At 33.5% G+C, this 24,381-nt stretch overlaps 1 long non-coding RNA gene across 1 annotated transcript; it reads left to right on the top strand.

Annotated features, from left to right (window-relative positions):
- The first annotated feature begins 250 nt into the window (after positions 1–250).
- Positions 251–23,301, top strand: LOC128093086 (uncharacterized). Its single transcript, XR_008212227.1, has 2 exons — positions 251–319; positions 22,961–23,301. It is a non-coding gene; the product is annotated as an uncharacterized LOC128093086 (long non-coding RNA).
- Positions 23,302–24,381: the final 1,080 nt, after the last annotated feature.

Raw genomic sequence — 24,381 nt, 5'->3', positions numbered from 1 at the left:
AGTCTATTTGCGAGGGAGGGCTGATTCCGATTCGATTGTCTACCCAGCATTTTCTTTCATCTTTTTGCTTTGTTGATTCTTCAACTTCCGATTACAGCCTCTTCTGAATGGGAAGTTCTTTTTTCTTTCTTTCTTTTTTCTGTATTTATCTGTTTTTGTGTGTGAGTGATGGTATTACCACGATGACGGCATTCACCAGCAGAGGCAAACATTTTTCTTCGCTTGTTTTCCCCCCGAAAGTCATCAGTTTTGGACCGTTCGTTGAGGGGTTAGGAGGGCGTGCTCAGAAAAAAAGTTTTCACCTCGTGAAAAAAAGAAGGTGAAAGTCGTTGGTTTTTTGGCTTTGTTTGTGGAAAAGTTCGCGATTTCGTTATCAGGTGTATTAAGATAGTGAAAGTGCTTTGGAGGAATTGCAGTATTTTAGTTCAAAACTAGTTGATAAATCGAAAATTATAAAAAGATCATTCAAATTATTTGGTTTACATTCATAACCGAAAAAAAGTTTGAAGTGTTAAGTGTATTGTGTAAACTCAAATAGCAGTGTTGCCAAATCATTATCAAACTTTAGAATTAATATTTGGAATTATACTTTGGAGTTAATATTTAAATTTTTTTTTGATTAGTGATCGAGATTGAAATTTTACAGAAGCTTGATTTCCTCCAAATGTTTATTTATGATACTTCTTAAACCATCAATTTAAATTAAATATTATTATACTATTCTGAAAAAAACTAGTTTTTTTCATGTTTCACACTTTTTTTCACTTTCTCAAAAACATTGTAAAAGTGCTTTAAAAAAATTAGAGTTTGTTTTAAGGACCTATTAAAATAAAACTATTAAATTTAAAATTAAAACTCAATTTAAAATTTTCTTAAAATGATTAAATCTGACATCACTTCTCTCCACGTTCATTGCACGTGGCGTGACTAAGCTGTTACCAATTTTCTCCAGATCCGAGTACCATCGGGAAAAATTTAACCACTGACTGTATTACAGCAGCAAGCAAAGGAAAAAAATATCCATCACTGAATTATTTATTAACAATTTTGTCGCCGTCGTCGTCGTGGTGTGCCTTTCTGATCGCTGTATTTGGGTGAGGTGAGGAGAGGCCATCACTATCGGGTCGTGTGTATTCTCGCCATATCGGCAACGGTCCGTCCGCCACACAAGCACATGCTCAAAATACGGGGGGGGGGGGGGGGGGGAATAAGGACCTGCTGCTGTTTGTGAATGCTTCTGCAGTGGCAGTAGGACGTCGCGACGCCCTGGCCGCTACCGTCGTCGTCAGCGATGAGCAACAGCCAAGGAAATGGGGTAGAAGTACTAGTTTTTGATCTTAAAAATGGGATTGATTATCTTTTCTCTAGTTATTCGGAACGAATTCCATTTCTGCAATTTATGGAAAGATTAAAGATATTTTTTAATTTGGCTACATTTAATAAAGTATAAAAAAAATCTTGCACTTTGAAAGTGTTTTAACTGAAATATTCATAATTTGTAATCAGTTTGATTATTGTTAACGTTAGCCTGTTAGTGACACTAGTGAAAATTTCCTTCAGGTCATGGTCAAATATTTTCGATTTGAAGTTAACCATTACATATAAATTAAAGTAAATAAAAAATATTTGGTTATGTTCTCTCTGATCTAGTTACATCATTTTGAGGATTATTATGTATTATTATGGAACATAAAAAAAATAACGCATCTAATCTTCATCTTCTTCTTTGAAAGATGAAAATTGTATAGTTTCATATTAGGAAAAACATAGTAAATTGGACATAAAAGAAAGTTAAACAAATTGATTGTCCTATTCAAGTCATTTGATGTTTACATTAGGAACGAGCTTGATGGACACACCCCACACCTCAGAGTTTCGATTTATTGTCTTCGTCAAAAGAAAAAAAAACATGTTTTCAAATATTTGATGTCGATACTGGTTTTTATCGACTTTTTAATTCTTTATTTTTTTTGTTTTTGTTCTTATTTTTAAAATCGTTTTTGAATGATTGTTATTCGTTTTGTTGAAGTTTTTTTGAATTTCAAAAACAAACGTGCTAATTGTTGCAAAACTCGACATATATTCCACGTATTCATCCAACTCGACGGAGCATCGTTAGATGAATGTACGTTATGTTGGTTTCCCTGAGAATTTTCCTTCTTCCTATTATTTGTTTTATTATTTTTTTAAAATTTAAAGTCGGGTTTTTTAAAATGGTGTCAGTGAACAATATTTTATTGTGTACAGATTCTGAAATTTGGAAAACAATTGAAATTTAAAATTGCAAAATACATTTCACATGTGGCATCAAACGATGCGAAATTTTTGAGCATAGCATAGCATAGCATTACGGATCTGTACCACGCGGTAGGGGTTGCCATAATGTTCAAATCAATATTCTTTGACAATTTGACTGTTACTCGGTGCAACTAAAAGTATCTGAATCAAATGATGCGATATTTTTTATGCATTTCAATTTATTAGAGTTTTTTATGTAAAAACAAAATTTTCACAATATACCGTATTTTATGAAAATACTCAAATTTTAATTTTTTTTCAATATGATTAAATATTTAAGGATGTGAGAGTTTGTATACGTTTTCACTATTTTAGAGGTTTTGAAATAATGGATTTTTTTTTAACAAAATACCATATTTCATGGAGATGCTTAAATAATAACGTGGAATTCTATATGCATTTTTACTTTATTCGAGTTTTTTTAAAATAAAATTATAACATTTTCGAAAATACTGTTATTTTTGAAAAAAACTAAAGTTGTTATAATTTGCTAAATTAGATAAAACCATGCGAAATTATGTATAAATTTTAACTGTTTTAGAGTTTCAAAAAATAATTTAAAATTTTCCAAAAATACCGTATTAAATGAAAATTCTTAAATTTCATAAATTGCAATATGTGTTTCAAACGACGCAACATGTTGAATGTATTTTCATTTTATTAATGTTTTTTTGCTGTGAAAAAATCAATTTTCTAAAAATACCGTATTTTATAAAAAAAACTCATACTTTTATTATTTTCAATATGAGTTTTTAAGGATGCGAAATTTCGATGAATTTTCACTATTTTAGAGTTTTGGAATAAAATACATTTTTTTTACAAAGTACGATATTTCATGGATCAACAAAAAATGTCATTATGATGCAAAATTGTGTATGATTTGTTTTTCTTTAATCGAGTTTTTAAAATTATTTTTAAGATATTTTTGCAAATACTAGAAATTTTATAATTTGCAAATCTGCATCAAACTATACGAAATTTCGTATGAATTTTCAAGATTTAAAGTTTTTTTTGTTTGAATATTACTAAAATTTTCTTAAAATTTTATATTACGTGGAAATATTTAAACTTCATGATTTGATTTGGAATGCATGTTTGCTTTATGATTGTTTCTTTTTGAAAAAAAAAACTCTTTTTTTCGCAAAATACCGTATTTTATGAAAATACTCAAATTTGTACACAAATTACTAAAACAAATTAAAATACTAAAATTTACACAAAATACCGTATTTTATGAAAATTCTAAAATTAAAAATACGACGCGAATGCCATTGCAATGGTAAAGTGTCTTTAAAAAGTAAAAAAAAAAAAAATTAACATGAGCATTAAACGTTGCGAAATTTTATAAGTTTTTCCAACAAAATATTCAAATTTTCACAAAATACAATATTTCATGAAAATGCTAAAATTTTCAATATGATGCGAAATTATGAATGCATATTTTATTTTAGATTTTTTTATGTATGTTACTAACGTTTTCTCAAAATATCATGTTACATTTAAACTGCCCCTGATCGCATAAATGTTCCATATGCATTTTCATCGGTTTTGAGTTATTGATGCATTTTGGTTCAAAATCGTGTGATCTTTCAGAAAAGCCTATAACATCCAGTACATTGTTCTAGAAATCAGGAGGAAATCCAGTTTTTGCCTTTCTTACTAAAGAAAGGTATAGGTTTTACTTTAAGCCAGGACGTCATTTCCATCTTCGTAAATATGTCGATTCAGCATGAATTTTAATCGGAAAAATCGTCAAAAAATCACACTGCATCGATTTTCGACGCTCTATCGATTCACCTTGACAGAACTCGTCTATTTCACACCCTCGAATTTTGAGAAAATAAATTCCGTGGAGGTCGAGTGATGTTCGTATGTGGTAAAATTTTGCTAAATTTTGTGTCGCGCCGTTCTCAGCTCCCATATATCCGATTTCGATTCTTCTAAATGCAGATGAAAGCTAGTGTGCTGAACCTGGGCGAGTTGCCTCGCAAATTTCGAAATATCCATCTGTTTTCGGATGCGGCCAGACTTTTCAACAAAATACACAGTTTTCAAATGAAAATATGGTCAATTTTTATCATTTTCATATTTTTTATTTATCTCAAAAATTGCATTTTTCGAGCACTACAACCTCCCAAATTTTCATCTAGATCCATAATCTGGTTCTGGAGTTAGAGCCGTTTGATTAACCTACCAAAAGAAAAAAAATCCCTAAAAAAAGGTAAAAGCCCACCTGGTGACCTTCGCCAACATTTTTCATTTCTGATTTTATTCAAAATTTCTTGCTACATTCATAGTACAAACCATGAGTGAGCACCTGAAACAAATTCGACATCGATCGGCAATCCCGATCAATTTTTAGACCGATTTACTTTTTGCCTTTCTTACTAAAGAAAGGTATAGGTTTTACTTTAAGCCAGGACGTCATTTCCATCTTCGTAAATATGTCGATTCAGCATGAATTTTAATCGGAAAAATCGTCAAAAAATCACACTGCATCGATTTTCGACGCTCTATCGATTCACCTTGACAGAACTCGTCTATCTCACACCCTCGAATTTTGAGAAAATAAATTCCGTGGAGGTCGAGTGATGTTCGTATGTGGTAAAATTTTGCTAAATTTTGTGTCGCGCCGTTCTCAGCTCCCATATATCCGATTTCGATTCTTCTAAATGCAGATGAAAGCTAGTGTGCTGAACCTGGGCGAGTTGTCTCGCAAATTTAGAAATATCCATCTGTTTTCGGATGCGGCCAGACTTTTCAACAAAATACACAGTTTTCAAATGAAAATATGGTCAATTTTTATCATTTTCATATTTTTTATTTATCTCAAAAATTGCATTTTTCGAGCTCTACAACCTCCCAAATTTTCATCCAGATCCATAATCTGGTTCTGGAGTTAGAGCCGTTTGATTAACCTACCAAAAGAAAAAAAATCCCTAAAAAAAGGTAAAAGCCCACCTGGTGACCTTCGCCAACATTTTTCATTTCTGATTTTATTCAAAATTTCTTGCTACATTCATAGTACAAACCATGAGTGAGCACCTGAAACAAATTCGACATCGATCGGCAATCCCGATAAATTTTTAGACCGATTTACTTTTTGCCTTTCTTACTAAAGAAAGGTATAGGTTTTACTTTAAGCCAGGACGTCATTTCCATCTTCGTAAATATGTCGATTCAGCATGAATTTTAATCGGAAAAATCGTCAAAAAATCACACTGCATCGATTTTCGACGCTCTATCGATTCACCTTGACAGAACTCGTCTATCTCACACCCTCGAATTTTGAGAAAATAAATTCCGTGGAGGTCGAGTGATGTTCGTATGTGGTAAAATTTTGCTAAATTTTGTGTCGCGCCGTTCTCAGCTCCCATATATCCGATTTCGATTCTTCTAAATGCAGATGAAAGCTAGTGTGCTGAACCTGGGCGAGTTGCCTCGCAAATTTCGAAATATCCATCTGTTTTCGGATGCGGCCAGACTTTTCAACAAAATACACAGTTTTCAAATGAAAATATGGTCAATTTTTATCATTTTCATATTTTTTATTTATCTCAAAAATTGCATTTTTCGAGCTCTACAACCTCTCAAATTTTCATCTAGATCCATAATCTGGTTCTGGAGTTAGAGCCGTTTGATTAACCTACCAAAAGAAAAAAAATCCCTAAAAAAAGGTAAAATCCCACCTGGTGACCTTCGCCAACATTTTTCATTTTTGATTTTATTCAAAATTTCTTGCTACATTCATAGTACAAACCATGAGTGAGCACCTGAAACAAATTCGACATCGATCGGCAATCCCGATCAATTTTTAGACCGATTTACTTTTTGCCTTTCTTACTATTGCCTTTCTTACTAAAGAAAGGTATAGGTTTTACTTTAAGCCAGGACGTCTTTTCCATCTTCGTAAATATGTCGATTCAGCATGAATTTTAATCGGAAAAATCGTCAAAAAATCACACTGCATCGATTTTCGACGCTCTATCGATTCACCTTGACAGAACTCGTCTATTTCACACCCTCGAATTTTGAGAAAATAAATTCCGTGGAGGTCGAGTGATGTTCGTATGTGGTAAAATTTTGCTAAATTTTGTGTCGCGCCGTTCTCAGCTCCCATATATCCGATTTCGATTCTTCTAAATGCAGATGAAAGCTAGTGTGCTGAACCTGGGCGAGTTGCCTCGCAAATTTCGAAATATCCATCTGTTTTCGGATGCGGCCAGACTTTTCAACAAAATACACAGTTTTCAAATGAAAATCTGGTCAATTTTTATCATTTTCATATTTTTTATTTATCTCAAAAATTGCATTTTTCGAGCTCTACAACCTCCCAAATTTTCATCTAGATCCATAATCTGGTTCTGGAGTTAGAGCCGTTTGATTAACCTACCAAAAGAAAAAAAATCCCTAAAAAAAGGTAAAAGCCCACCTGGTGACCTTCGCCAACATTTTTCATTTCTGATTTTATTCAAAATTTCTTGCTACATTCATAGTACAAACCATGAGTGAGCACCTGAAACAAATTCGACATCGATCGGCAATCCCGATCAATTTTTAGACCGATTTACTTTTTGCCTTTCTTACTAAAGAAAGGTATAGGTTTTACTTTAAGCCAGGACGTCATTTCCATCTTCGTAAATATGTCGATTCAGCATGAATTTTAATCGGAAAAATCGTCAAAAAATCACACTGCATCGATTTTCGACGCTCTATCGATTCACCTTGACAGAACTCGTCTATCTCACACCCTCGAATTTTGAGAAAATAAATTCCGTGGAGGTCGAGTGATGTTCGTATGTGGTAAAATTTTGCTAAATTTTGTGTCGCGCCGTTCTCAGCTCCCATATATCCGATTTCGATTCTTCTAAATGCAGATGAAAGCTAGTGTGCTGAACCTGGGCGAGTTGCCTCGCAAATTTCGAAATATCCATCTGTTTTCGGATGCGGCCAGACTTTTCAACAAAATACACAGTTTTCAAATGAAAATATGGTAAATTTTTATCATTTTCATATTTTTTATTTATCTCAAAAATTGCATTTTTCGAGCTCTACAACCTCCCAAATTTTCATCCAGATCCATAATCTGGTTCTGGAGTTAGAGCCGTTTGATTAACCTACCAAAAGAAAAAAAAATCCCTAAAAAAAGGTAAAAGCCCACCTGGTGACCTTCGCCAACATTTTTCATTTCTGATTTTATTCAAAATTTCTTGCTACATTCATAGTACAAACCATGAGTGAGCACCTGAAACAAATTCGACATCGATCGGCAATCCCGATCAATTTTTAGACCGATTTACTTTTTGCCTTTCTTACTAAAGAAAGGTATAGGTTTTACTTTAAGCCAGGACGTCATTTCCATCTTCGTAAATATGTCGATTCAGCATGAATTTTAATCGGAAAAATCGTCAAAAAATCACACTGCATCGATTTTCGACGCTCTATCGATTCACCTTGACAGAACTCGTCTATCTCACACCCTCGAATTTTGAGAAAATAAATTCCGTGGAGGTCGAGTGATGTTCGTATGTGGTAAAATTTTGCTAAATTTTGTGTCGCGCCGTTCTCAGCTCCCATATATCCGATTTCGATTCTTCTAAATGCAGATGAAAGCTAGTGTGCTGAACCTGGGCGAGTTGCCTCGCAAATTTCGAAATATCCATCTGTTTTCGGATGCGGCCAGACTTTTCAACAAAATACACAGTTTTCAAATGAAAATATGGTCAATTTTTATCATTTTCATATTTTTTATTTATCTCAAAAATTGCATTTTTCGAGCACTACAACCTCCCAAATTTTCATCTAGATCCATAATCTGGTTCTGGAGTTAGAGCCGTTTGATTAACCTACCAAAAGAAAAAAAATCCCTAAAAAAAGGTAAAAGCCCACCTGGTGACCTTCGCCAACATTTTTCATTTCTGATTTTATTCAAAATTTCTTGCTACATTCATAGTACAAACCATGAGTGAGCACCTGAAACAAATTCGACATCGATCGGCAATCCCGATCAATTTTTAGACCGATTTACTTTTTGCCTTTCTTACTAAAGAAAGGTATAGGTTTTACTTTAAGCCAGGACGTCATTTCCATCTTCGTAAATATGTCGATTCAGCATGAATTTTAATCGGAAAAATCGTCAAAAAATCACACTGCATCGATTTTCGACGCTCTATCGATTCACCTTGACAGAACTCGTCTATCTCACACCCTCGAATTTTGAGAAAATAAATTCCGTGGAGGTCGAGTGATGTTCGTATGTGGTAAAATTTTGCTAAATTTTGTGTCGCGCCGTTCTCAGCTCCCATATATCCGATTTCGATTCTTCTAAATGCAGATGAAAGCTAGTGTGCTGAACCTGGGCGAGTTGTCTCGCAAATTTAGAAATATCCATCTGTTTTCGGATGCGGCCAGACTTTTCAACAAAATACACAGTTTTCAAATGAAAATATGGTCAATTTTTATCATTTTCATATTTTTTATTTATCTCAAAAATTGCATTTTTCGAGCTCTACAACCTCCCAAATTTTCATCCAGATCCATAATCTGGTTCTGGAGTTAGAGCCGTTTGATTAACCTACCAAAAGAAAAAAAATCCCTAAAAAAAGGTAAAAGCCCACCTGGTGACCTTCGCCAACATTTTTCATTTCTGATTTTATTCAAAATTTCTTGCTACATTCATAGTACAAACCATGAGTGAGCACCTGAAACAAATTCGACATCGATCGGCAATCCCGATAAATTTTTAGACCGATTTACTTTTTGCCTTTCTTACTAAAGAAAGGTATAGGTTTTACTTTAAGCCAGGACGTCATTTCCATCTTCGTAAATATGTCGATTCAGCATGAATTTTAATCGGAAAAATCGTCAAAAAATCACACTGCATCGATTTTCGACGCTCTATCGATTCACCTTGACAGAACTCGTCTATCTCACACCCTCGAATTTTGAGAAAATAAATTCCGTGGAGGTCGAGTGATGTTCGTATGTGGTAAAATTTTGCTAAATTTTGTGTCGCGCCGTTCTCAGCTCCCATATATCCGATTTCGATTCTTCTAAATGCAGATGAAAGCTAGTGTGCTGAACCTGGGCGAGTTGCCTCGCAAATTTCGAAATATCCATCTGTTTTCGGATGCGGCCAGACTTTTCAACAAAATACACAGTTTTCAAATGAAAATATGGTCAATTTTTATCATTTTCATATTTTTTATTTATCTCAAAAATTGCATTTTTCGAGCTCTACAACCTCTCAAATTTTCATCTAGATCCATAATCTGGTTCTGGAGTTAGAGCCGTTTGATTAACCTACCAAAAGAAAAAAAATCCCTAAAAAAAGGTAAAATCCCACCTGGTGACCTTCGCCAACATTTTTCATTTTTGATTTTATTCAAAATTTCTTGCTACATTCATAGTACAAACCATGAGTGAGCACCTGAAACAAATTCGACATCGATCGGCAATCCCGATCAATTTTTAGACCGATTTACTTTTTGCCTTTCTTACTAAAGAAAGGTATAGGTTTTACTTTAAGCCAGGACGTCTTTTCCATCTTCGTAAATATGTCGATTCAGCATGAATTTTAATCGGAAAAATCGTCAAAAAATCACACTGCATCGATTTTCGACGCTTCGTCGCCAAGTCGACAAGTTGTCAAGTTGAGCTTCGAATGCTGGCGCGAGAATGCTGGCGCATTTATTTGCTGGCTCGACTTATACTCGTTTGTAGTAGCTTGTCTACCGATGTTTCCTACAACATGTAAGATATCGTAGCTTTTCGGTTTCTTTTGCCCTGTTTGTTTTTGCATAACTGTCCAATGTTTATTTAAAAACTTTTGTGACATAGGACATTCATCCGGCTACAATCTATTTGTTTTCCGTGGGCTCCGAAAATCGCCTAAAAGTAGACTCAATTTTTTCGTGATTTCGTAAGTTTATTTAACAGGGTTCATTTGATTCCAATAGGAGCTTTCTAAGCTTTTCATCGTTTATATCGTTTTCAAAGTTTTCAATGCTGGCGACGCCAATGGCTTTCTACCTAAGGTACTCGTGATTGAGTGTGTAGTAGTGCGGTTGTAAAAATAGCTATCTCTGACTCTGCCACATTCGTAGAAGCTGAATGGCTATCTTCCCTGCACCGTGCGGCACACGCGGTTCACTTATACCTCGGGTTTTCTTTGCGCCTACCGCGGTGTGCGTTGTCACTGGCGCATGTGAAGCTTGCTATGCTCGCGTTTGTCATAAACGCTTGTTTGATTAAGAATATGTACGATTTAAAATATTCTTTTGGAGAAAATGGCGTTTTTTGTTTCTTTTGGAAATCATATCATTTATAATACTTTGCTTTCATCATAAGACTTTCTTCTTCTTCTAAACAAAGTCAATGTTATGAATTGAAAGAAGTACCATCGTTATATTCTTTAGTAAGAAAGGCTCTATCTCACCCCAGGTGGGATTAAATCGGGTTTTTCGCGAAAACTTAACACGTAGCCTTATGTATGGGACAAACTTCAAATGCGTTTTTCTCAGCATGCTTTTTATGCATATGGGACATTTATGCGAACATGGGCAGTAAAGGTATTGAAAAATATGAAAATTTGAGTATTTTCACAAAAAAGGTATCTTGTAATTTCTTTTGAGAGTATTTGTACTTTGAAACTTGCTAGATTATCAAAAAAAAAAAGCCTTAATGAAATCTTTAAGTCTTACATGATTTTGTTTGAATAAGTAAATTTAAGTAATATATTGTAATTGAGTTACCGTCGACTATCATCGATGCGGTCATCGCCAGTAGAATAATCGTAATTCGATTCCAATAATTTTATCTACAACAACCTTGGTTTTTTGGGGTTTGATAAGATTAACTGGAGGTCGAATACGTTTTTTTGCCTTTCTTACTAAAGAAAGGTATAGGTTTTACTTTAAGGCTGGACGTCATTTCCATCTTCGTAAATATGTCGATTCAGCATGAATTTTAATCGGAAAAATCGTCAAAAAATCACACTGCATCGATTTTCCACGCTTCGTCGCCAAGTCGACAAGTTGTCAAGTTGAGCTTCAAATACTGGCGCGAGAATGCTGGCGCATATATTTTGAGGCTCGACTTATACTCGTTTTGTAGTAGCTTGTCTACCGATGTTTTCTACAACATGTAAGATATCGTAGCTTTTCGGTTTCTTTTGCCCTGTCCGTTTTTGCATAACTGTCCAATGTTTATGCAAAAACTTTTGTGACATAGGACATTCATCCGGCTAAAATCAATTTGTTTCCCGTGCGCTCCTAAAATTGCCTAAATGTAGACTTCATTTTCGTAAGTTTATTTAACAGGGTTCATTGGATTCCAATAGGAGCTTTCTAAGCTTTTTATCGTTTATATCGTTTTCAAAGTTTTCAATGCTGGTGACGCCAATGGCTTTCTACCTAAGGTTCTCGCGATTGAGTGTGTAGTGGTGCGGTTGTTAAAAATAGCTGTCTCTGACTCTGTCACTTTCGTAGAAGCTGAATGGCTAGCTTTCCTGCACCGTGCGGCACACGCGGTTCACTTGTACCTCGGTTTTGCTTGGCTTGGTGCACTGGAACGATGAACCAAAATACCAACACACAAAAAGGCTCGTACCGAAGCTAAAAAACCAAAACCGTGGTGTGCGTTGTCACTGGCGCATGGGAAGCTTGCTATGATCGCGTTTGTCATAAACGCTTGTTTGATTACAAACGTACAAACATATTGTACGATTGAAAATATTCTTTTGGTGAAAATTGCGTTTTTTTATTTCTTTTGGAAATCATATCATTTATAATACATTGCTTTCATCATTAGACTTTCTTTTGTGCTGACGTTATAAATAAACAAAGTCGATGTTATTAATTGAAAAAAGTTCTACCATTGTTATATTCTTTAGCAAAAAAGGCTCTATCTCACCCCAGGTGGGATTAAATCGGGTTTTTAATTAAATGCAGAAGAGTAGGAGATAGAACCTTTAATAAATCTTTATAATGTGTTCACCCTTACTAATTCGATTACATTTCTTATGTTTATTATGGCATAGAGTCAAAAAATTAACAAAAAAGAATGAAACTCCAAATTAATATATCTTTTGGAGGGGAGAATAAAATTATTTATGAGAAAACACACAAAATTTAACCAAATGTCAAAAATTGCTCCTCTTACCCTCACGAAGAGTTAGCAGCACCGAAACGAGCAAAAAAAGAAAAAGAAAGGAGTAAAGTGAAGTAATCACGCAACGTGGACTGCATGCAAAAGCCAGACTTGGTCGGTGGTCAAAAGGAAAGGCAGGCCAGAACGGGGTGACATTTGGGTGGCCGGAATCGATACCAGCGGGGTTCCAGCGTGGACCGTCGTTCACCGCGACCGTCTCTCATTTGTGGAAAGGTCCTCGCCGGTGAAGGAAGTCTACTCCGGAGTAACAGCGTGCCTCGGTAGTACATGTTGGAGTTGGTGGCTCCACCAAGTCGCGACTTTTTCAACCGAATAGAGCAACAGACGACGACGCACGTGTGTTTTTTTGTTGTTGTGCGAGTGTGCGTTTGGGGGTGTGGAATGGCACGTGGGTGGGAGGGGGGGGAGCAACAGTGACCTATTTAATCGAGAAGGAAGACTTGGACTTGGTGAATGAATGAAATAGAGAAGGAAGACCTGGAATGTGGAAAAATAAAACCGGAAGAAGAGGAAAAAAAAAACAAGCGGGAAACGGTGAATGGCTGCTATCGATGGGAAAAGTGAATGAAAATTTTCCGTTGATGGGGTGGTGAAACGAATCGAGAGAGAAAAAAAAGTTCGGAATTGTTCTGAAGAAAACAGCAGTGCAAATATTTTATCCACCACATTAGTGCGGCGTCGGATGGAATTAAAAATTTATTGAACTTGTGGCGAGAGTTCCCGCAGAACAAAAGTTCTTTTTTCATGCTTAATTTCACCACAAGAAACCAACCCGTGGGAAACTTAACACAAGAGAAGAAAAAAAAGCTGGGTTAAAGTTGGTCGTGTTGCTGCCTGATTAGTGCGAGGATTTATGGGATCCTTGTGGAGTTGTGTTCGTGACCGACCTTAAATTGAGCTTTTGGCTTCTTTGTTCGCGGTTTCGGAAAGTCCTTCGCGATATAATTAAGATGTGATCGACACGATTTCGAGTTTTATTCAAGTGGAATTACAAGGGCGCAATTTGCTTGATTGTTTTTAAAAAGTGAGCAAAGTTTGAAACGCTCCTGCAAACGTTGAGGAATCTTTCCGGAGAAGAATTTTAACGATTTTCAGCAAGCTGGTGATGTCATATTGTATTCATTTTTATGGTTCAGATACACCTTGGAAACAGACCAGTTACCATAGAGCTCAAGAGTACTTTGCTGGGAAATGGTGAAACCGCTTAGTGATATCTCTTTTGATGTTGCAATTTTATCCGCTTTATGATATCTGGCGGTTACTCTCACGGAAACTTCTGAACCCATGAGCAGATACTACATTTTGATATAAGAAGTTGAAAATAACATTAAATTGTGTAAATGATATTATACTTTTTTTTCAATTTAAAATGTTTCGAGAATTAATTGCTATGCACTATAAAACGGGTTTGAAATATAAGAAAATCAAGCAGACATCTTATTGATTTCTTAAAACTTTTGTTCAAATACTGGATCAACTTGAATAACGTTGCTTTGTAATAGAGAAATTCTCTCAGATTACGGTCATTCGATTATTTCTTGTATTTTTATCCGGCTGAAACTTTTATGGTGCTTTTGGTATGCCCAAAGAAGCCATTTTGCATCATTAGTTTGTCCATATAATTTTCCATACAAATTTGGCAGCTGTCCATACAAAAATGATGTATAAAAATTCAAAAATCTGTATCTTTTGAAGGAATTGTTTGATCGATTTGGTGTCTTCGGCAAAGTTGTAGGTATGGATAAGGACTACATTAAAAAAATGATACACTGATGATAACTTTTCTGAAATTTCCAGGCTGTGAAAAAAAAAATGATCGGGCTATGATTTTTTGAATCAATTCGATGTAAAATCAAATTTACAATCAAAAAGTATTTAAATGAAATTTGGATAAAGTGCACCATTTTCAAATAAAAGCCATTTTTAGGTAATTTTTTTGAAAATAGTAGAAGTTTCCCATTTTTTTTAAATTAGTGCACATGTTTGCCCAATTTAGAAAAAAATATTTTTGAAAGGCTGAGAAAATTCACTATATTTTGCTTTTTTGAACTTTGCCAAACATTCAATATTACGCCCTTTTGAAATGTTAGTCTTGATTAGAAAAAAAAGAAAATATTGTTTTCGAAAAGATCGGAAAATTTCACGAATGTTTCATATTTTAACATTGTAAATCGGACCATTAGTTGCTGAGATATCGACGTTAGAAAATGGTGGGTTGTTTGGGTGAGGCTAAGAAAACATAAATTTTCCTGTTTTAAACCTTTGCATGGCAATATCTCAGCAACTAAGGGTCGTATCAACAAAGTTCAAAAATGCAAAATATAGAGAATTTTCTCAACTTTTCAAAAATATTTTTTTCAAAAGTGGGCAAACATGGGCACTAATTCAAAAAAATGAAAAATTGCGACAATTTTCAAAAAAGTTACCAAAAAAATGGATTTAACTTGGAAACGGGGCAATTTATCAAAAATTCAATAAAGTACTTTTTGATTGCAAATTTGATTTTACATCGAAAAATTAAGTTGAAAAATTTTCACGACCAATATTTCCATTTTTTGAAAAAATCAGTATTGATTCAACAATTAATAACTCAGTAAAAGATTTTTGCCCGTTCTAGAAATTTCTGAAAAGTTTGCATTAGTTCCTTAAAACACAAATAAATCAAGACGAGCATTTTAAATGGGCGTAATATTCAATGTTTGGCCCTTTTAAAATGTTAGTTTTGATTTAAAAATTTTCAAAATATTTCTTTCGAAAAGATCGGAAAATTTCACGAATGTTTCATGTTTTAACATTGAAAATCGGTCCATAAGTTGCTGAGATATCGACATAAGAAAATGATGGGTTGTTTGGGTGAGACTTAGAAAACTTCAATTTTCGTGTTTCTTTTTCTTAAAGCGGCTGTATCTCAGCAACCCGTGGTCCAATCTTCAATGTCTTTTAGACAATTTTATAGCAAATTTTCTGAACTTTTCATAAAAAATATTTTTAGAGCTGGTCACTCATGGTCACTATTTTTTAAATTCGAAAAACTGCAAATATTTCGCTAAAATCAAACTTTCGGTGGCTATATCTTAAAAACGGAGCCCTTTATCAAAAAATCTGTAAAGTAGTTTTCAATTGCAAATTCAATTTTGTATAAAAAAATAACGTCAAATTTGTTTTTGCATGAAATTTCGTTTTTCCGAAAATCACTATTTTTTCAAAAAATCATAACCCGGCGGCAGATTTTTTGACCATGTTTCTTTATGGCTTAAAAGTTGCGGAAAAAAAATCTCGAAAATCAAAACATACGTATTTTGGGAAATTGAGTTTTTGTGAAAAAAAAGTTGATTAAAAAATCTGCAATTTTTTTTCCGTGTTCCTATTTTTTTCTCAATAGTCCTCAACAATACCTAAAACTTTGCCCAAGACACCAAATTGATCAGAAAATTCACTCAAAAGTTACAGCGGTTGGAATATTTACATACCATTTTTGTATGGACAGCAGCCAAAATTGTATGGAGACTTGTATGGGTGAACCAATGACACAAAATAGCTTATTTGGTCATAGGGAAGGCCCCCACAAAGTTTGAGCCAAATAAAAAAATACAAATAAAATCCATTTCGGTTTTGGTAGAGAATGGCTCCGTGAATAATTTTTTTCAGTGTAGTTCTTATCCATACCTACAACTTTGCCGAAGACACCAAATCGATCAAAAAATTATTTCAAAAGATACAGATTTTTGAATTTTCATACATCATTTTTGTATGGACAGCTGCCAAAATTGTAAGGAAAATTATATGGACAAACTAATGATGCAAAATAGCTTCTTTAGGCATACCGAAAGCACCATAAAAGTTTAAGCCGGTTTAAAAAATACAAAAATTAAAATAAAAAAAATGCCCGATTTCGTAGAGAACTGCTCAATAATGCAATGCCTCTGTGCTCTCTTTTTCTAAGCTTGCTGGTTTTCCTATCTAGTTAGCATAAGAGAGCACAGAGGCATCGAATTGTTAATACTTTTAAATTGGTGTTTAAGCATATAAATGTTTTAAAACATGTTCTCAAAATGTCTGGATGCAAGATAACCAATGCATGTTTGGTACATTATAAGAATTAAATTTTCAATCAATTTTAAACTTATAGAACATATTATTTAATATTTTTGCAATTTTGTTTTAAATTGGTTACATTTTTGGCATTATTTTTTTTTGTTGTTGAAAATTTTGGCCGTAGATTTTTAAAGTAAAATATATTTTTGAAATATCATGTTTGATTTTCTACACTTGAAGCAAACAAAATCAAGGCCCAATTGAATTTGTTTTTTTTTCACAAAATTATTTACATATAAATACAATTAAGCTACTGTCACAAATTTGAAAAATATACATGATTTTATGATATTCCTTTCTTTACAAAAAAGGTTGCGTTTATTCTGACCTGTGTTCCAAAAAATTCTAAATTTGTAAAAAAGGTAAAACACCTTTATATGATTTCAATAGCATAAGACCTATTCTCCACGAAATCGGTTCATGACATTTGAATTATACTATATATTTTTTTATATTGCTCAAAATTTGTATTGTTTGTGAGTGTTCGAAAATCTGTAGCTTGGGCTGGAATTTTCTTGTCGATTTGTTATCCTCATAAAAGTTGTAGGTATTGGTCTAGAAGAAAAGAGTTACACTCTAAAAACAACCAATTTTTTTAATTCACTTTTTTCCAATAAATGTTGAATTCCCAAAATCCGTCTGCTTAGATTTTTTAAATATTTTGGTATGTTTAACAAAATAAGGCGTACCAAAAATGGCAGCTTTTGAGCCACAGAATTTTTAACTTTTACTTAATGTTAGTGCTGAATTCAAAAAAATAAAAATACACGAATTTTCGGAATCCAAATCCGAAAATTTTGGAATCCAGATCTTAAAAAGACCATTTTTTGATGTTTATACGAACGTCGAAATCATAAAAAAAAATTCTCAGCTTTTTAGAACAAAACCAAAATTTAAAAATCGAAAAATTTATGATTTTTTTAAATCTTACTGGAAGTGACTACGACTCGAAAATGGTATACTTTTTAAATAAAAAATGTTAAGTACTTCTCAATTGTAAATTCCATTTTGTAAAAATATAATGCAAACAAAAATAATATTTCTTACATTTTTAATTTGAAGGCATGCCCATCTTTTATGTGGCTTAAATGTTGCCATTTTTTGTGTCCTTAAACAAATCAAAAAAATTCAAAAATCTAAAAATACCGATTTTGAGGACTAAACTTTTAATGATATTTTTTTATTGAGTTCAGTCCAGACTCGATTATCCGAAGTTCGATTATCCGAAGGTTTGTATGGGACTTCGGATAATCGAATCACGACCAAAAACATTTTTCTTTTCGAATTTTATTTTATTTTCTTTTTTTTTACATCAAATTTGAGTTCTGCGACCCCATTTCAGTCAATTTTGAATAGTTGATTGACTTTAAAATTACAATATGGTTTTTTTTTTTCAATATTTGATCTCCGCCATTTTTACCGCCTTGTTGGATTTAAAAATTCTAAATAACTTTAGCGTAGTTTAAGCTCGACAATCAAAAATAAGACATCAACACAAAAAAATTTGTGATTCGATTATCCGAAGTTTCGATTATCCGAATTGAAATTTTTCCGATGCCTTCGGATAATCGAGTCTGGACTGTACAAAGTTCTTTCCCAAGATACAGAATTTCGAATGTTTGCATACCATTTGCAAAACCATTAACCATAACTTTATCTCCGCTATATTTTTTTAATGAAAAAGTCTGAATTTGGTTTAACAAAAACTTAAATAAAAATTGCTTTGACTTAATGTTTTTTCGACAAACATTAGATGAAAATATATTTCTTTCTTTATGGATTTTTTGACCCAAAACCTTGTGTTATTTTTATATTTAGCTAGCACATTATTTTTGAGATTTCTTTATAACATCTTTTAAGTGCCGAGTTTTTATTCTTTTAAAATCAAAAGTATTGTATGATGTCATCCCACTGGCTGTTGAGAGCTTTTGAACTCAGCTGTTTTATCGATTGAATTTAGCCTTTCCTTTTCACTTTTCATTCTTCACGTTAACCTAATCTCAATCTTAATTGCGTAATTTTGAAACTCTGAAATGCGTGTGCTAATTCAGAACCCATAAACCGTCACCTTTCACCTCTTGAAGCAAACCCACCAACGTTTAAAACCCCATAAAACCCGATATCTTTAAGGATTTTGCCCAGTTTGCAAAGGTGACCCGAAAATCTAATTACATTTTTTTTGTGTTGAGTTCGTCGGAATGCCAGGTGTTTTGGGGTGGTTAGCGGGAAAAAATGGGCACAAATGCCACCCCAAAACCCCTTCTGTAAAATGCTCACTTTTCGACTAATCACACACACCGCACCCCCTTTCTCTCCCCAGAAAGGGGTTGAGAAAAATTTGGGAGTCACGCATTTTCCGACACGTCCTTGTAACGGAAAAGTCACAGCAGCACATGGCACCAAAGGGGGTTCGTGTTTCATGTTGTTCTGGTGTGCCGTGTTTGGTTTAGGTTGGTTGAAGTAGAATAAAAATCAAATATGACGGCTTGCGATGAGAACATCATTTTTACTGTGAAAGGGAGGCGCGGTTAAGGGGTTGCACAGCGTTGTGAAATTTGTTTTGAATATTTTCGTTTTTTTATATTAATATATTTGTTGAAAAATCTAAATAATATTTGTATGTTTAATTACTTCAATGTAATTAGGTAACCCCTTACACTGAAATAAAAAAAGTACCAAATTCCTAAATTCCAGGAATTTTTCCTCCTTTTCGTATTAAGTAATCCAGAAAACTCAATTACTAAATAAGAAAAGGAATCAAAATTCCTAGAATTTAGAAATTTGGTACTTTTTTTTATTTAAGTGTAGCTACCGTGTAAAACTGGCACAGGTTACGGGGTGGCGCGTCCCGTCCCAGGTCTACGCCCTCTTTCGTGCGGTTGATTATCGTGGTCGTGGTTGCAGACAGCAATTACGGTGGATCGACCGGTAACACATTAAGTTGTCAAACTGCAGCAGAACCAGCAGCAGTGTCCTGATGGTTAAACGACACGCTGGCAACACTGAACTGAGAGATCTTGAATATTTTTTTTAATTTTTAATTTTTGTAGGTTTTTTTTAATAAAGTAAATTTTTGTTCATCTTTAATCAACCTAACAAAAAATTTCTACAGCCTGATGAAATTTAATTATTATTCAGCGTTTGTGAGCGGACAGGAGTCACGCATCAGAACACTTGCGTGACGTTAAATACAGTTTTTTAATGATGGCTACGGAACTAGATTTTTGACCAGACGAAATCTTAACTGGTGATTAAAATAATTGTAGCAAAAGAAAAAATGATGTTCGATGTAATCAACACGGAATCACAGATGGTTTGAAGTTACACGTGGAGATTTGTTTTTGTAAGCTCTTAGAAAATAGAATAAAATATTTTTTTTGTCGAATTTGGTTCTTCCGAATGTTTTAAATGCACTTAGGGTCATCAAGTCATGTTTTTTTATTGAATATTTTTTTAATTCTCGTCAACTAATTCAAGATCAGTGACCCCATAATAAACTGATTCGAGTTGATGATTGCACTACCAAAGTCATTATCTAAACATTTCGTGCTTTCCATTTCATTAGGGCACAAAACATTTGTAAACAAGAGTGTATCCCTCTCACACCTTATGCAAACTGTCATTTGAGTGAAAGGGATACACTATTGTTTACAAAAGTTTTGTGCCCTTTTGATATGTTAGGCTCCATTTCATCACTTTAGAGTTTTTTTGGGACCATATTTGAGCTCAACAAGTCAAATTTAATTTGTTGGTGATTTGATTGTGAGCATTTCTATACCATTTTGCAAATCGACTTATCAGTGTGTTAATTTATTGTATGTTTATTATTAAAAAAAAACATTTTGCGTGATTAGTTTCTTCATACAAGACCACATACTAGGTTGGGAGCTTTCCATACAAAAAAGCGCTAAGAAAACGTTCGAAAACCTGTATCTCTAGAAGATATTTTTTAAATAGAATTGATGTCTTTGGCAAAGTTTTAGGTTTCAATTAGGACTATTAAAGAAAAAAAACACTTAAAAAAATACACGTTTTTTTTTTAATTAGTTTTTTGCTCAAAAACTTTATTTTGACAAACTTTACCCCCTTTGACTTACGTTTCAATACACAAAAAAAAAATAATGTTAATGAACTTGAGAACCACGAAAAAACTAATTTATGAGTATGGTGCATTTGCACTATAAACGTCAATATATCCCTTCGTGGTTCTCAAATTCATGAAAATAATTCATGATTTCGATAATTGCATTTTTTTCCGTGTTGGGCCAAAGAATATGATCTAAGCTCTTTTTGCAAGGCTATGTCTCAGTAAGCTGTGAAGAATTTGCTCAGCATTTCGAATATATTTTTTTCAAAGATGGACAAGAATGGACACTATTTTTTTTAAATTAAAAAGTCAATTTTGTTCGATAATTTAACCTTAAAATGGCTTTAACTCATAAACGGTTTATCTTATTCTAATTTTGCAATAGTATTTTTAAATTTAGAATTAAATTTAACATCTTTTCCGAATTTTGCCAAGACACAAAATCGATGAGAAACTCGGTAAAAAAATGTATAAATTTGGAAAGGTGTTATTTTGGATGGTTGAATTTTACCTCTTTATGATGTAATTTTATTACAATTTAGACTGAAAAAGGGGCAATGCACCAGAAAAGTGGTAAAATTACACATTTTCAGAGGTAAAATTATTTTTTTTTCTTACAAAAAAGATGTACCCCATTCCAGATGTAATATTACCATGATTTTTTTTACTGTGTAACCCCTTCTTGAGACATAGATTTTCTAACGTTTTCATAGTACTTTCTACGGACAGCCCCCAAATTAGTTTGGAGACTTGTATGCAGAAACTAATGAAGAAAAATTTCGTTTTACGACATGAGGAATCGATGGACAAATTGGAAAAATACGAACGTTAAACTTTTTTTTGCGTAATTCTAGAGCACTGCTATTATTCGAAGTATTTTTTTCCGGGGACTTAGGATAATCGAGTCTGAACTGAGCAGCAAATAAAATGTAGCAGACAATTATTTGAATAATCTTTATTGAAATGGAATTTGCTAGGGCATTTTTTGAAATAGTGTTCAACAAATTATAGTTATGCATTTAAGGATGCAAACTGCGCACTGCACTGCAACCAAAGAAGTTGTTATCTTCTTATTCCAAAATTGTCAAACTAACGGACCCAATCCTGCAGTAATTTGATTGTAAAAATGATCAAACTTTGCGGTAAATTATTTTGTAAACAGTACTATAGGGGATGATCAAAAATGATAGCGGTAGTTACCGTAGTTATGAAGATACTAAAATATCTGTATCAAAAATCTTGGTGCAAACTATGGTTAATGTGTACCGTTAAAGATGATTAAGTCTTTATGGATTTTGTTTACATAAATTGAAAAAATTATAACAGTTTCAATGTTTTATTATTAAAAATATATAAAATACTAAAATTACGTCTCGTGATATTTCTGCGCTCCAAACAATTACCAACACTTGGCTGAAACACCTAGTTAGCGTAATTGTCCTTGTCAATTACAAAAATTTCTACCTTCAACCCCTCCCCCACCCACAATGTCAGCTGGTTTGCGAATAAGGTGTCCACGAAACCGGGTGCAAAAGCTTTCTCATGATAAGTTATTCATCGTGTAGGAATTTTAAAACAATGAGATTTCCAACACCTGTTGTGCTATGTGGACTTGTGGGATACTATGTGTGTTTCATAAGGTACAGTTACATTTTCCAGTAAAAATGTTAGTTTTTTTTTGTAGTTTATGTAAGCTGAAAACACAGTCAAAAATTTGTTTTTAAATGATCAAATTTCAAATGGCTAGATAAACCAAACTTTTTAAATGTTCAAAACCTTCCACGTGGACTCCTCCAACTGGCAGCGTAGCACAATTTATTAAATATTTAAAACACAGCCGCACTCCTCGTTAGAAACCCGAGTACAATCACTTGCCGGCTGATGGTTGCTGTAATGTTTGTAGCACTTTTACTACATATTTTCGTGTGCCTTCAGCTCCACCGGCAGTGTCGGCAGTGGTACTGGCTGGCTCAGTGAACAGTGACTCTCCTAGAAGGCTTGAATTCTCCCCGGAGCTGTGAAAACCTAATTATCCTTAATAGAGCAGAAGTGAAAAACTAACTAGGAAAATGCGCTAATTGGTGCTGCTGGTGAGGATTAAGGCATTTAGAGACAGTGAAAGAAAAGCGTTTCATCGGGGCGATTACATCCGTTTTTAAGGAAGGGGGCTTGTTTAAAATGTTGTTCAAGTGGTGTGCTTAACTTGTTGATGGTCATAAAATCCAGACAAAGCCAGTGCAAACATAAATAAGTGGTTTTATCGTCCAACAGAGTTTATAATCTTGTAAATTTTATTTGTTTTGTCTGCAGAAAGAAACATTTCCGGAAGTTTGTGGAACTCGTCGGAAGTAACTGTGGTGCCACCTGCCAAGGGTTCAGAAATATGCTGTTGAATGGTGTTGGGAGAAAAAAGTGCTGAATAATCCAAAACAGGAAGTCCCAGCTGGGAGTGGCCTTAGGTGTAACAGCAAAGGTCACATATTGTGGTGGAAGAGTGAGAAATGTGCTGTCGTGGTTGACCAACGGCGGGTTCCATATCGGTAATTGCGAATCCTGCAAGCAAGCGAAAAACAACTAGCCCCAACTAGCGAAAGTGTTCATGGAATTGGTACGATGGATCTGATATCGCTACCTCCGTGCTCCCGACGACTGGACTCTGGGAAAATGCTAGCCAATGGCGTGGAACAGAGTGGCGGACTATCGCCAACGTCCACCACTATCAAGATATCGACGACGTACTTGAAGGTGAGTGTTCGAATGTAAGTTTGGTTTCAAATGAGGATTGGGAAACGGGATTAGAAAACATAAAATCATAAAATCATAAAATCATAAAATCATAAAATCATAAAATCATAAAATCATAAAATCATAAAATCATAAAATCATAAAATCATAAAATCATAAAATCATAAAATCATAAAATCATAAAATCATAAAATCATAAAATCATAAAATCATAAAATCATAAAATCATAATATCAAAAAATCACAAATCATAAAATCATAAAATCATAAAATCATAAAATCATAAAATCATAAAATCATAAAATCATAAAATCATAAAATCATAAAATCATAAAATCATAAAATCATAAAATCATAAAATCATAAAATCATAAAATCATAAAATCATAAAATCATAAAATCATAAAATAATAAAATCATAAAATCATAAAATCATAAAATCATAAAATCATAAAATCATAAAATCATAAAATCATAAAATCATAAAATCATAAAATCATAAAATCATAAAATCATAAAATCATAAAATCATAAAATCATAAAATCATAAAATCATCAAAAAATTAAAATTTTATGTCGCTTGACCCACTTTTGGCAACCGGATTCGACACAAAATTTATTTGTTTTTCTTTCTAAGCTGAGCAGTTCTCTAGGATTTCGGTCATTCGTTTTTTTTTTGTATTTTTTAATCCGACTGAAACTTTTTTGGTGCCTTCGGTATGCCCAAAGAAGCCATTTTACATCATTAATTTGTCCATATAATTTTCCATACAAATTTGGCAGCTGTCCATACAAAAATGATGTATGAAAATTCAAAAATCTGTATCTTTTGAAGGAATTTTTTGATCGATTTGGTGTCTTCGGCAAAGTTGTAGGTATGGATACGGACTGCACTGGAAAAAAATGATACACGGTAAAAAAAATTTGGTGATTTTTTTATTTAACTTTTTATCACTAAAACTTGATTTACAAAAAAACACCATTTT

Source organism: Culex pipiens, chromosome 2 (genome assembly GCF_016801865.2).
Source record: "Culex pipiens pallens isolate TS chromosome 2, TS_CPP_V2, whole genome shotgun sequence".
Classification (NCBI taxonomy): Eukaryota; Metazoa; Arthropoda; class Insecta; order Diptera; family Culicidae; genus Culex; species Culex pipiens.
This window is presented reverse-complemented; position numbering and strand designations above follow the sequence as displayed.